The sequence below is a fragment of the Seriola lalandi genome, unplaced genomic scaffold, assembly GCF_002814215.2.
Source record: "Seriola lalandi dorsalis isolate HSWRI2012SDOR001 ecotype SW California unplaced genomic scaffold, Sedor1 jcf7180002054346, whole genome shotgun sequence".
Taxonomy (NCBI): Eukaryota; Metazoa; Chordata; class Actinopteri; order Carangiformes; family Carangidae; genus Seriola; species Seriola lalandi.
In genome coordinates, this window is record NW_019524899.1 from 341,439 (window position 1) to 354,481 (window position 13,043).

Here is a 13,043-nt window from a genome sequence, read left to right on the forward strand (position 1 = left end):
CTGTCCTTCGTCTCACATGTCATCGCAGCTGAATGTGAGGGACTCCGCATGTGTGTCATCATCTTTTATACACATTTCCTGGGCTGAATCACACATTTGTCATAATTTTAGTCTCTTTTTAAAACGTTCAAACTCCAGACATAGGATGCAGGCAGTGTGCGTCAGGAAGCCCTCCCCTTCAACTATTTCCCATTGTCTGTCCCTCGTTAGATCTCCTTGCAGTTGGCTAACACATCTGCTCCACTCTCTCCTCATTGGATGACGGCAGATGACGTTGCTGCTGCTGCTGGACTGCAGGCACTGTGCTGATGTAAGGCTGAGTACACGTCTGTGTGTGTGTGTGTGTGACTGATAGGCAGGTAGGCGCACTATCCCTCCCAGAGGGGAAACAAGGAACCAGACAGGAACACCTAAAGACGGACACCGATCCCGTCGGCTCGCTCTCAACTGCATGTGTTCAGATCAGGTTGTCAAAAACAAATGCTTAAAGACAAAGAAGAAGGAAGACGTGTTTGAAAGAAGGAAAGCATCAGCTGCTGTGCCACTGCTCAGTTAATCTCCTCCGACGGGGAAAGTGCTGGTCATGAATAAATTAACATCAGACCAAAAGCACACACGGTGCACCAACAGGGATGTGCACAGGAGTGTGTGGTGCATGTGAGCAGCCAGACTGCCTCTACACGAGTACACAAAGACTTTTTTTTTTTAATCACAACATCTGCAACATCCACTTTCTCTCGTGACACAGACAGACATGGAAACATATACAGTCGAGTATATACAGTGATATACCAGCTGATAGTATTGGCCCGGTTTGATTCAGCTTTCTGGAAATATATCATTTATTTACAGTTTATTAAGTTTTATTTGTTCGATTTTTTGAATACATTTCAATTCTGTAATTTGTCCGAAATTTTAGTTGCATTTTCACTTAAAAATCTGTGGATAATTCTTGATGAGTGATGTGATGAAATAGCACATTTAACATTTTTGATACTGCAGCTCCACTTCCTGTTTGCTAGACTATATATTTGTTTTTGACTCGATGGTCAGTCACACATGAAAACAAACAGCCCGATGAGGAAACACTGAAATCTAGAGTAAACACAGATAAGAGCAGAGAAGTCCTGTGTGAGCAGCGGCCTTTACCTTTACAGCTCATAGCATACAGAGGCAATTAAGGAATTGCTCAGTAAATCAATAGAGCACTTTAGTCCCATGTACAACATCAGCACAGTTGTTTTCCCATCTCTGCTGACTCTCAGGCCTCAGGCAGACACAGACACAGACACTGAGCTGTCTTTTCTCAGCTGTGGAGAACCACAACTTCCACGTTCTCATCCACAAGCAAGATTTACAATCCTATGGACATTTGTACCTACGCTGGTTGGTTCATAACAGCAATGTATTAACAGCAGGACAGAAAGGACTGAACCCTGGAGAGACTTTAACTAAAGAGTTGTAAAACTGACTTAAAGCTCCATATTTTACACTTTTCCAGTGTTTTATTTAAGTTAAGAACCAAAAACCATCTCAATGTAGTTTTACATCTCCTCTCTCAGGCTTCAGTCTGGAGCTCTAATAACAACAGGTCAGTGAACTAATCAGAGGAGAGGCTCAGAGCATGACTGTTTTCTGAGTCATCTAATAAAAATATAGCAGATTTCAGGTTAAACACTCTGAGGAACAAAATCCTGCAAGGTTGGATGGTGGGTCCAGGCGGGTGGGGCTTGGGGCGTGGCTGAGAGCGGTGACTGCTTTGTTGTGACATCAGAAAGTTAAGGAAGTCTTGAAGGCTTATTTCAAGGCTCAGTGTCTGCAGATACTGCATACCTGGCTGTGGCATTATGACTTTGGCTCTGTGTTTGACAGCTCTTTTCTCATTTGCACTTAAAAACTTGGAAGTCAGTTGTTACAAACTGTTTTAATTGTATTGCCTCTTTAATCCCAGAAGTGCCTGATGACGGTTAGACTGCTACAAGTGAAAGACAAAGAAGTGTAGAGAGCTTATAGAGAGAAAAACATGGACATATATATATTTATATATATATATATATATATATATAGAGAGAGAGAGAGAGAGAGAGAGACAGAGAGAGAGAGAGAAGGGAATTTTGTAAATGAGGACAGCGGTTTTGGCTCACACCAAACACTCTGATGATTGCTGAGTGCAGCTCTGCCAGAGAGGGACCCAAAAATGAGGCTGGTGAGACCTATATAGGACCGAATGAGATGCTATCTTGGAGCACGGTATGCAGTTTTCATAATACATCCATGACCTGGACAGACTGGTGGGCTATCACAGGTGGAACGGGGCAAACACACAGACGGGAAGTTCAAATTCACACTTAGATTCACATTCTTAGGCCAATTCACTTCATATGTATGCAGGAGGAAATTGAAACGCCTTCAGGAAACGGAGGGAAAAAATATAAATTCCTTACAAATCGAAAAGCAAAGGGAGAGATGTTGTATTTGGACATTACGGCTGATGGCGCCAATTACCTAAGACACTTTAAAACCCTGCAGCAGCGGTCAAATCTGATCACACAGACATCATACACACACTTTTAGATTTAGTGTGACTTATGTTGTCAGAGTCTCTCATGCCCATCGTGAAGAAATATCCATAAATCTGCTTAGAAATCATATAAAAAGACATTGCTCACAACTGCAGAACTTGTCTGAGAATTATCAGGTTTTTAGGTTTTCTCCAGTGTCAGATTAATCCCGTGATAGTTGTGTGCACATCCATGGTTACACTGCCAGCAGGAGCAGCTAATAGCTAATTCGGCACACTTCTAATGATGCCAATTTGCCAAAATGTAAACCCCCTGAAGCGTTAGAGTAATGGGGGAATTGTTTCTGAAATGGCTGCAGCAACACAAACAATACTCCATCCACCTTCACCTCACATGTATATGACCTAATACTTATGGCCTTTTGGCACCTTAATATGACTCCTACCATGTATCACAGACAAATAATTAGCAGCTTCATGATGTGAATATGACGCCGTGGTCCACGTGGGCGACAACCTCATATCACAGCAGAGTTAAGAGGCAAAGCTGCAGTCAGTTTTCCCCTTTAAGTAAGAAGAGGCGGTATTGGCCCCTCAGCCTTCAGTGAGCAAACGTCTCCTTTCTCCTGCCATTGTCTCAGTGAACAGCCACTGACAAGAAACAGACTCAACATTGTGAGAAATGAGCTTAGTGATGAGGATTTTCAAAAGCTTACTGCTGTTATGAAACACCCACAGGATGTTCTGATATACTGCGCGGCTTTAAGAGCGATGCAGATGAGTGGAGGATGCTGCTATAAGAGTCGTCAGTCCTTTATCATATCATGTACTGTAGGAGGACATGAAATCTACAATAGCTGCCGTCGCTGGTAACTAGGACTAGGGTTGCAGTGATTTTTTGACATTATAGATTAATCTTCTGTTTATTTATCCTTCTTTTTTTTGTACTAATAGAGTAATTGTTAAGTCTATAAATTATCAAAAAAAGTGGTTAAAAATGCTTTTGAGAAGTCTTTAAATTGATTGTTTTTTTCTTAATAGTGCTGGAGCCATCAAACACATCCCAGCACTGTTAATAGATAAACTTAACCCGAATAGTCAGTGGACAAAACCAGGAGTCCCATGCTTATGTTTGGTGTGACTCCACCTCGCCACAGGTCAAATGAACCGTACAATGTGAGCATTAAAAAAAAAAAAAAAAATGGCAGTTTGTGACTGAAGGAATGAGATCACAGACACGAGCAACCAAAATGAGTTTCCTCCACAGGGTGTCTGAGCTCAGCCTTACAGACAGGGTGAGGGCTTGGGACATCCAGAGGGAAGTTCAGAGTAAAGCTACTGCTCCCTCATGTTGAAAAGAGGCAGTTGAGGTGTTTCAGGCTACTGGACACCTTCCAGCGGTGAGGCCTTCCAGGCGTGTCCGATCGGTAGGATACCCCGGGGTAGACCCAGAACACGCTGGAGAGATTATATATCTCATCTGGCCTGAGAACGCCTCGGGATCCCCCAGGAGGAGCTGGGAAACGTTGCTGAGGAGAGAGCTGTCTGGACCAATTGCTTGACCTGCTGCCACTGAGACCCGACCCCGGATTAAGTGGCTCAAAATGGATGGATGGATGTTAGGACGGCTAATGAGAACAGTCAACATTATTAATAATTCCAATAGTTTCCACACAGGAGCTGGATAAACTCCATCACCCGACTGTATCAAGTGTCTGACTGAGACGAGACCAGCCTTCCCTCTCTCTTCTCACACACACATAGATGTGTAAGACATTCCAGTGAAGTGTGTGTGTGTGTGAGTGTGCAACCCTCCTTCTGTCTGACTGTCTATTTCTGTCTGTCTGATCCAGGCAGGTCTCCTCCCTGCTGCTCACCTTCAAAATGTCCGCTACGCCCCGAGAGTGCAGCGGAGAAAACTCCTACACACACTCTCTGTCACACACACACACACACACACACACACACACACACACACACACACACACACACACACACACAGACAGACTCACATCCTGCCTATGTCGTGACTCTGTGCTGGACCTGCTCCACGCATCCAACACCTCACCCACTGAGAGCACACACAGCGTTGAAACATCACATAATCCCCCCCCCCTTCTCTCTTTTCTATGATGTGCCAGTGTTTCCCCACGCTCACTGTTTTACCCCGATCGCCACCAGCTCATACGCCCTGAAGACTGAGGACTACAACAACACTCAACCTCTTTTCTCTTACATTAAATGTCCTGATACGTCTCTCACTGACACATTTTCATCCTTTTCCAGAACCAGGTCACTGGGCACATGTCTCAAGGCCATGCAAACCCTGGACAGGTTAGTTATTTGAGGCTACATTAGCCGCTACTAGCATAACACACCTGTATCTCCAACCCAGCTCTTAGAGGTTGAGCTGTGCTGTGTGTATTGCAAGCGGCAGATTTTATGAAGGGGAATGCATGAACTAAAAAAAGAGGATATCTCTGGTTCTGGTCATAAGGGTAATAAAAAATAGTATTATTAATAACAAGCCTTTATTGCTAATTGTTATAGATATTTGAGTTCCGACGATAAGTCGATTAATCAATTAGTCGATTGACAGAAAATGTATTGGCTACTATTACGATAATTAAATAATCCTTTGCCCTCTTTTTTCTTTTCCTTTATTTTGAAACAACAACCAATCAAACAACCCCCCCCCCAAAAAAAAAAATTAATAAAGGGGAAGAAAATTGCAATGACAGACACCTGTCAAAATGCAGTTTTAGTTCATTTTGGCTCCAATAATCACAACAACGCACGCACGCACGCGCACACACACACACACACATATCAACAAGGAGGTGTCTCAATTCACTCTGATTTACTCAATAAACTGTGATGATGTTTTGCTAAAGACTAATCTGGCTGTAGAAATGGAAAAACAAAAACACTGGTGTGCTCAGTGAAATGAGAAGGCAGGATGGGTTAAATCTGCTGACATACGTGTGTGTGTGTGTGTGTGTGTGTGTGTGTGTGTGTGTGTGTATATAAATGAATGGACTGTCCCAGTTCTTAGTGTCGATCTTCCACTGCAGAGGAGAGGAGAGAGCTGCAGGAGGATAAAAAGCCTAACTAACAACATCCTCATCTTCTCTGTCATCCTCACCCTCTCTCTCTGCCCACTCCACTAGTTCCCTCCTCTTTTCCTCCTCTCCCCCTTCATCAGCCCCGCTCCTTGATCTAACTCCATATCTCTCTCTCTTTATCCCTTCTCTAATTCCCCTTCATTTTTTATTTGATTTCACCCCCCCCCTTCTTTCTTCCTCTTTTTTGCAGTATGTTGTAGATGTGTTACCTCTCCCCCACATCCCCTCACCACCCCTCCTCGTCTTCCCCATCCACCAATCACGTTGCCTGACAGGCTCTGCACCAATCCTCCGGCCCAGCAACCCCCCTCTACAGCCTCGTTACAGTGAACATCGGAGCCTGCCGCCGCGAGGGTGGCACAAAACACGCTACTTTTCTTATATCCTGCCTCTCCCACACCTCCTCTCCATCTCCACCGTCTCCCCTCTCCTCCTTCATCCCTTTGCTTTCCTTTCAATTCTCATCTTGGCTCTCAACTCTGTCTTCTCTCCACTCCAGCTGCCGTTTCTCCTCTGCTCTGTAATGGAGTCATTGTATAATTCATAACGCTCTCTCCTCAGTTAGGTTACTCCTTTCTGACTTTGTCGTCTCCGCTGAGTGCTGTCAGGTTGTCAGTCTCGGCATCTGGTGCTCCAGATTGTGGAGGTTATGCTTAACATCATCTAACAAATGACTCTGCTTTCTTCTGACGGTGCTCCATGATGACACTGTTTGATAGATTTTCACACTTTCTTTTATCTGTTGGTTCTCTCACTGAAGCAAAACCACCAGTAATCAACAGAAACTTAAGTTAATCATGGCTGCAAGTGAAAGGAGTCTCTTCTAGTGACGAACCCGCCCCCCACAGAAAATCATCCCTCGACTCTGCAGATCCCCTCAGCTCCACGGAATAATTAAGCATCTTTTAACTCCAAAATCCCCTGATAAACCCGCTGAATGTCACCGGCGCAGCACCAAATGGCAGACATGCAAAGTTAGCAACTAGCTGGTGAACTCACAGAGGAGAATTTAGCAGCTTAAGAGTCAGATATTTCCTTCACGAGATGGAAACAAGCGCTAAAAAGAGAGCAAATACTGGACTTAAATTCATCAGGTGAACACAGATATGACCCCGAATCAAAGCTAATGTTGCTTAGTTCCTGCTGGACGTGAAAATAGGCACATTGACCATATTGACTTTATAAGGTCATTATACATCAGTGTTGTGTTCCCTAGAAGTGTCCAAAAAACGATACGTTAAATAAAGTTCAGAGATGTGTCATTCCATTGATTTCTTTATGTTTTTATATTTCTATTCAAAAATAAATTCTAATATTTCTATGATTAGTTTGTATCACCTTCACATTTCCTCCTGTGTTTCTGCTTCTCTGCTTCACCGATTTCCTTTTGTGGGCAAAGTGATTGATTAAGTGACTGATTGAAGAGTGGACTGGACTGGAATGTAAAGCAGCTGAGGGGTTCAACTAATGATCATTCCCATTATTGATTCATCTGCTAATTTATTTTGTCGATTGACCAATCAATCATCTGGTTTATAATGTGAGAAAACTGTAAAGAAAATGCCAATCACTATTTTCTTGAACTTAGTTTGACATCTTGTTCGATAGTTTGACATCTTGTTCGATGTCAAACTAGAAAGATTCAAAGACACAGAAAAGGGACTTTCATTCTAAATTTCCTTTGTTACAAAAACTAACCTAGCAACAGAAAACTAACCTAGCAACTTTGAAAGTTTTATATCAGTACTTACAAAATTATTTTAATAATATTATACATTATTATATAATATATAAATGTAAAGCATCTGTAAATAATATAAAATCATAGTTGAGGTTTTCCAAACTGTTATGCAGGTAAATTCTTGACTATTTAGAATGTTTTTTTTCCGAAAAAAAAAAACTTGAAATATTTTTAATTTTTTTCCTGCAAACAGACAATATTTCTCCTATTCAGACATATACATGCTATGTAAATGTAAAGTCTATTTATACAGAAAAGTGAAATGTAAGGATTTAATATTGTAATGGCCAGCAGCTCCAGTGGAACAGAGAACAAAGAGAAACAGACACCCACAATGATCAGGCTTCAAATATGAATCTTGGCTTAAATATGTGTCAGGGGATTAATATGGTACAATGGCTGGTCACAGGGGACCTCTGTGTGTGTGTGTGTGTGTGTGTGTGTGTGTGTGTGTGTGTGTGTGTGTGTGTGTGTGTGTGTGTGAGAGAGAGAGAGAGAGAGTGAGAACCCCCCCCCAGTCCCAGGAGCTGAAGTGTGGCAGAACAATACAGCCTTCTGCCAGCTGACAGCGATGCAGGGAGGGGGAGAGAGAGGGAAGGAGGGTGAAAAAAGATAAAAAGAGATAGGGTGGAGGGGGGGGGGCAGAGAGGAGAGGAGGAGGCTATAGATGAAAAACGCCAGAATTGAGTCCTTCCCAAAAATAAATCTCAGAAGAAGCAGCAGCTAGCAAAAGACATCTCAGGCAGCCTTCACACGACCTCGGTACTTTCATATATGTGCAAGATGCAGTTCAGAGAGGGAAACGTCCCTGACTCTTCAACCCTGTCTCCTTGACACAGAGATTAAATATTACAAAACTGGTTTCCTAATTATTTTTGGTAATATAAGCACAGTCACTGTCTGGATTATACTCAGACAACATTTTGTTTTTAAAGTAAATGACATATTTACGTAGCCTGCAGGAGTCTTATGGAGGCGGTGAGGGTGTGTGTTGCTGGACTTTGACACCAGAGACAAGAGTTCACATCTAGGCTTCAAAAGCACTTTAGTTAAGGTTCGAGAAATACTGTGGTTGCAGTTAAGTGTTAAGAAAAAGATTGTGTTTACTTCTTCAAATCACTGCAGACTTTTTCTGTATTAAAACCATAATCTTTCCCAAACTTTAACCAAAGTGCTTCACCCCCCCACCCCCACAAATTGCCTCCCGGTTACTTCCAATCTGAGAAAACCATTTTAAACTCCCTGCCCCTGCTGTAAATCTACCCTGCTCTTTGCTGTCTTTATGTCTGGGTGTGTGCACATACTTGCGCGAGTGTGCGTCTGTGTGTTGTTCAAGACAAAGGACAGAGTAGAGGTCAGGTGAAGCCGCCACTGTCTGGAGTTGCGCCATCACTAAAAGCATGAGGTCCGAAATGATAAAAGGAAACGAGTGGGCGAAGGGGAAGTGATGCCAACAGTTCTGAGTGAGTAGTGTTTTCATTACACTTCTCTGCCTTGGAGCCCATTTGGTTAAATACACACACAAACACACACAAACACACACACACAAACACACACACACACACACACAGACAGACACACACAGACACACACACACACACACACACACACACACACACACACACACACACACACAGATTTGGTCCCGTCGCCAATTTCAGCCCCTGACCAAAGCAACTTCATCCTCTTCCTCTGCTGAGGAAGTTCAGCCCCTCAGACAGCTTTCTGCACAAATATCAATATTCGGGTTGTAGTTTTCAAAATGAATGATGCTTCCCAGCATGCCCTGCACATTAAAGACTACGACATGTGGTTTTAGCTGCCAGATTATCAGCCTGCACAAAAGCATAGCAGAGCAGCTAATCAGTCAAACAGCCAACTAGCCAGTCAGCCACACAATCAGACATAATGAATAAGTCAATCAGCCCACCAATGAACAAGCTAACTGTGATTGCAGTGCTAAAAGAGACACAACTTGTGCATCTTAAAAACATGGCTTACACAGCAGCTCAATAGCACATTTATTTGGAGCATGTAGCTAATAGCTTTAATGGCCGCTGGTCTCAGAGGTGCTCGTAATGCCTGCCTTTCCGTATTTTTCAGCTTCCTGTAAGTACCATAAACGCATCATACTGTACACAGCACCGGGCGCTGGATGCATTACTAAAATCAATCTAAAACACGAGGTGCACGGGAAAAGGAGTGATGTAGCAGTGACTGTTCGTGACAGAACAAGATCGAGAAAAGCACAAAATTTCTCCTGATACCACAACTTCTTATTTTTTGAGTCATTAGGGAGTTTGAGAGGTGCTGGAGTCAGGCTAGCCGTTTCTACCTGCCTCCAATCTCTAAGCTAAGCTATGCTAACATGTTCTGACTCCTACACCGAACGTAGAACTGACCTTGATTTTGTCATGTTAACTCTCAGAAAGAGATCAAATGTGTGTGTTTCCCTATTCGCTGAGATTTTCCTTTAGGAGAAAATGAGTGAGAGAAGGAGAGAGACTGACACTGATATCTGGTGTAGTGTAGTATCCACACTGTCTGAGAGGGAGAGACGAAGCCAAGTCAGGTATATAGACAGACAGACAGACAGAGAGAGAGACAGAGAGAGAGACAGAGAGAGAGAGAGAGAGAAGTGGGGTGAGGTGAAGTGAGGAAAAGAAAAGAAAAGGTAATTGAGGTGACGTGATCCGAGGAGGGAAAGCAGTTTTTTTTGGCACCCTGGTGCCAAGAATTGTCCGTGAGCAGACAGCATTATAGATTTACCTTGAGCGAGCCGGGGATAGCCGATATCCCCTCTACAACATTACGCTAGCAACGCCGGGAAACTGCTGATGCCACCACACACACACACACACACACACACACACACACACACACACACACACACACACACACACACACACACCACTACAGCAAAACGTTTCCCCCTCACCTGTTGCCTTAATAGGGAAATCATAAATGTATGATCATCAAGGTCAGAACCCTCCATTTCTGGTTACATTCATGCTATTCTGACTCCTCAATGTCAAAACTTTAAGAAGAGTGCTGGCTTGGATTTTTTTTCCGTGTTGGATGAGAGGATGTCATTGCGCAGTAGATTCTTTACAGATCATTAGCTGCTGCGATTGTACTTGCTGTGGGCTGTTCTTCAGAGACCAATGATCTTTCTTGTTTTTCATTGGTGTAGAGGATTAATACAGTCGGACGCCTTAAAATTGATATTTGTCTTGAGATTTCGGTGGTGAGGAGTAGCTTTTAATGTTATCTATATTTTGTAGAATTAATTACATTTAACGACCCATTGGGTTTAGTTAAATATCTTAAACAACCTATGTTTGCATTTATAAGGGCCTGTATCTCAGGAACAAATGTGGAAGCAGTGTCACATTATTACGATGTAAACTTTGGACCTAAACCTTGAAAGTATTAAAAATACACAATGAGATATGTTGGTAAATGAGACTGTCCTCCTGTAAAAGAAAGGAGCCCATAGGTCGACCGTGCAAGCAGCTTATTACGTCCCCGTAGTTTTGTTTTATTGTTAGGCAGCCCCCAAGTCGCAGTGGTAATTATGACAGGCCCGAAGGAGGATGTCAGGTGACGAAGTATAAAGAGTGACAAAGTCCGATGGGTCGACGAAACACAGGACTTTCACACATGAGACCGCGGTTTGCTTCCCTTTTGAAACCAGTAATCGTTGTTTCTTTTATCCATGACCGTTCCACAACCTTAATTGTGTGTTTATTATTGTAACCATGACGATGAAGGTCTTCTAACCTTGATGAAGTACTTATTTTGACCCAACCCATGATCTTTTCCCAAAGTGTTTTTGTGCCTAAACTTCATGTTGAAAGACTTATTGAGTAAAATATTTGATCCAGAAAGGCCAGTTGGAGAAACAGACGCTGGGGAGCAGGAACCTTTTGAGAATGTTCCCCTTCCTGTGTTTTCACCAGAGGAATCAGGTTCTAAATTAAGTTTTCTGAAGGACCAGAACTTTCTGGGTGGGGTCTGCAGCACTCAGTGTTGCTGATTAGTCAAGTGTGCTAGCTTTTTTTGCAAACTGCAAACACGTTTTGCTTGAGGTTTGTGGTCGACAATAATCAAGAAGGAGCAACTCAAAGAGAAATTTTACAACCAATGGACTGATGACGAACTCACGATGTCCTGGAAGAACTTTTACCTCCGGTACATTTGGGATATATCAAGTTCCTGGAACTTTTGGTGGAAAAGCACCTAAAGCTATTATTCAAATGTGCATTAATTTTTCAGACTTTTCTCTAATTGTAATATTTATATATATATATATATATATATATATATCCATTTTACTTTACCCCCAAATTAATTATCTAAATTAAGCCATGTGAGAGGTTTAGACGGGAATCGCCCATTGGTGTGGCTGCTATCAACTCACATACATCTACAGTGAGAAAGGGTATGTATTGCATTTTAGTAGCTAATCTTATAATGTATATAATGTATATAATGTATATAATGTAATCTGAATCTCTTTTAAAAGGAACAGCTGAAAGATAAATGTAGTGGCGTAAAAGGACAATATTTCCCTCTGAAATGTTGAGTAGAAACAGCATAAAATGGAAATACTCAAGTAAAGTAACTCACCTCAGTACAGTACTTGAGAAATTGAACTTAGTTACTTTCCACCACTGAACAAAGGTCTAAATAAAAAATACTGTTTTGGTTTTTGTGGTAAAACACAGGAAGTCCCCTCTCTATCCATTTTGACCTTGATGTAAATGAGGTCACTGCTATTGACTCTTTGAGACAGGTGGCTAACCCTTGATTAATGTTGGCCTCAGGCTGGTCAACATGCGCGCGCACACACACACCCAAATGTCAACATGTACACACACAGACACACACACACTCACACTCACAGGCAAAACACAAATGATTTTAAGCCCAGGCCCAATCACAGTTAGACAAATAAACACACACACACACACAAACACACACAGGTCAACAGAGGTTTTTTAAACACTGAAGCGCACGTCAGCGTCGGTGGCGGTTGAGATGTTTATCTTTTGCCAAATGAAGCTGTCACTGCAGTGAGGATGGTTATTGATTTGAAGTCGAACCTATTGATCACCTCATGGATGTGTGTTTGAGTCTTAACTTTGTCCTTGCACAGCGACGTATGCTCACCCACACCCACACCCACACACAGACACACACACACACACACACACACACACACACACACACACACACACAAACAACCCACACCTAACCGCAGGGTGTGACTGCTGATGCTTCTTGGCTCCTTTTCTCCCCCTGAATTCACACAGCTATCACATCAAAACATCGCAGTATATACACACACACACACACAATGATCAGCACAGGGAGATGGGATGTATGGAGTGATGGCATGAAGGAGGACATTTTTTCTTGCAAGAAAGTTAACATGGAAACGGGAGTGGGGGTGACTGAGGACAAGTCACACACAAACATGCATAACCCAGCGTCCTGTATACGTATATAATGAAAACAAGCTACCTCTGCAAGAGTGCGTGTGTGTGTGTGTGTGTGTGTGTGTGTGTGTGTGTAGAAGTTTGCGTGAAAGAGAATTTCTTTTCTGGTCTAGATGCATTTTCTCTTTTCTTTTTTTTTTTTTTTATAACTC

The 13,043-nt window shown here is 42.5% G+C and overlaps 1 protein-coding gene across 3 annotated transcripts in view; it reads right to left on the reverse strand.

Annotated features, from left to right (window-relative positions):
* LOC111656169 (ankyrin-3-like) overlaps window positions 1-13,043 on the reverse strand; it is a 115,271-nt gene that overhangs the window by 100,910 nt on the left and 1,318 nt on the right. The gene's annotated exons all lie outside the window — the stretch shown is intronic.